At 41.6% G+C, this 2435-nt stretch overlaps 1 pseudogene; it reads left to right on the forward strand.

The window, feature by feature from the left end:
• Positions 1-1648: 1648 nt before the first annotated feature.
• On the forward strand, positions 1649-2035 carry LOC102862351 (annotated as a pseudogene).
• The last annotated feature ends 400 nt before the right edge of the window (positions 2036-2435 follow it).

Below are 2435 nucleotides of genomic sequence, written 5' to 3' on the forward strand. Positions count from 1 at the left end.
GCCTTTGAGCTGTGGTGCTGGAGAAGAGTATTGAATGTTCCAATGACTGCCAAGAAAACAAACAGATTCATCCTAGAGAGGGTTAAACCAGGCTACTCCTTGGAGGCAAGGATTCTGGGGCTTCGCCTGACATACTTTGGACTTGTTGTAAGGAGAGACAGATCTTTGGAGAGGGACATCATGCTGGGCAGAGTGAAAGGACAGCACAGGAGGGGAAGACCCTCTATGAGGTGGATTGGTCCAGTGTCTGGGGTAATCGGGATGGGTGTGTCAGAGGCAATGAGATTGGCACGGATAGAGCACGGTTTAGGGCTGTTGTACATAGGGTCGCTATGAGTCGCAAACGACTCGACAGCACATAACAACAACAACAACAACATCTATCTTGTTTAAACAGCATCTAGCACTTGGAAAATTGTAGTTGCTCATGATGTTGTGTTGCATGAATTAATGAAAACGTTTCCTTTATTTGGCATTCCAGTTTCTTAAACTGAATGAGCAATTGCACAGATAACAGGTAAGATTTCTCTTCCTATGTTTCACAAAAGCTGTCTTGACTAGATTATTTGGCACAATCTCCCTGCCCCTACACCCATTTTAGAGGGGGCAGAGGGGATTTGAGATGTTCTCATGCTTGGATTACTGCAACACATAGAGTGATTGCAGACTGTGATGGCAGTTTTTAGAGGCTGTTAATTCTGTTTCCAAATCTGGATATTTCAGAGACATAGCTCCCATAGGACACTAGCTTTCTGTCTGGATATAATTTTTGCAAAGTTATAATTATTTATGACAGTTTATGCAACTGGCATACAATTCCACTGAGTCCAAAGGAGCAGAATTGACAGGAAGTGCGCCAATTATCTGTTATTTTGGGCCCTTCCATTCAAATCTATTCCCCACATATCAGAAGTATCTTCCTCTCTGTGATGTTGCTATCCTCTCACATAGGGTCTTTAATCTTGCATTTAAAAGTATATAACTAATTTACTTCAGTAGTTACCAATAGAGTATATCACTATATTCATTACTGACTCTGTTTTACATTAATTTTATCAATGACATCAGCCCAGGGTACAAATAAATGTCAAGAAAAAGGAAAACATACACTTTTTGTTTTTAATTTGGTTTTGCAAATGAGCTTACTTTGAAAATGGCTGTTTGGTCATTAATTTAATGTTTTATTTCTGCAATATTTAGATTTCAGAGAATGCCACAGAACTATAGAATATATAGTATTTTAGAAAATATAAAGTAATAAAATTTTCAAAACACGAGATAATGATACTAGTCATATTTCTCAGAATAGTCATTTTAGCTCTGGCTTATTATTTCTGTGGACTCGTGAAGGCATACTCCAAAACAAGTTCAAATCCTCTAATGTCTCTGCAGGACAAAGACAGCTCTTCCTATTGTGTTTTACAGCCTTGGGAACCTGAGGGAGGGTTACTATGAGCTGGGAAAACCTCAACAGTGTTGCATTGTTGTTATGAATTTCTCTTTCTTTGTTTCCTTCTTCCTCTTAAGTGGCAGGCATTTCATTCTCCCACCTCAGGACTTTTGAATATACTGTTTCCACCATTCCAAAAATTCACATGAGAAGTGACAACGCAAGTAATGCTGAAGGGAGAGCATTTTCATCTCTGCCATGACTGAGCTGATCCGGAAGAAGCTACAGGGGAAAGCTGAAAAAATATCAACAGCAACAAAAGGATTTGAGTAAATCCATGCCAGGGCGACAGAACCTTGAGGAACAACTGACAGAAAATAACATCATGAAGGAGAAAGTGGCCCTGCTGAACAGGTACAATGTGGTCTTTAAACTTCTGAGTGTCGTGCTGGTCAAGCGAGAGCTGGGGGAGGATCGAGCCACAGTGAGGAAGAGGCTGAACTATATTACAGCTGAAATGAAGCATTAAGAATCCCAGTTGCAGCACCTACAGCAGCAGTCAAAGCACAGGAGAGCCTTTATCAGCTGCGGCAAGAGTTTCTAAGAGCTCAGGGAGCAAAGACAACTGCTCCTGGCAAGACCTGATCTCTTGGTTGGGGCAAAGTCGAGGGAATGAGGCAGCTCTGGGCATATACTGTAGAGAATAAAAGGTGAAAACACTTAAAAAACAAAAGAAGTGACAGCACAGGGGTCTAAACAGCTCAGGGGATGCTTCTGGCAAAGATGGGAATGAAAACCTTGATGTACTCTGCACACCCAGCCTCCTCTCATTTTTCTGCCCTTCCCTGTAAGGCCTGAGCACAACACTTTTATCTCGGGCCATCTCCACATTCCTCCTGTCAGCATCAGGAAGAGATGAGACTTGGGGTTTCTAGATTTCTTCCCAAGTCAGACTGAGTGTTAGTAAAGAGGCAGCATCTCACCAAGTGCATCTGTTTCTCAACCAAATCACAAAGGAACCATCTGATGGTAGTGAGCAAGAAGA

This window comes from Elephantulus edwardii, unplaced genomic scaffold (genome assembly GCF_000299155.1).
Source record: "Elephantulus edwardii isolate Elephantulus edwardi_28Jun2011 unplaced genomic scaffold, EleEdw1.0 scaffold00018, whole genome shotgun sequence".
Lineage (NCBI taxonomy): Eukaryota > Metazoa > Chordata > Mammalia > Macroscelidea > Macroscelididae > Elephantulus > Elephantulus edwardii.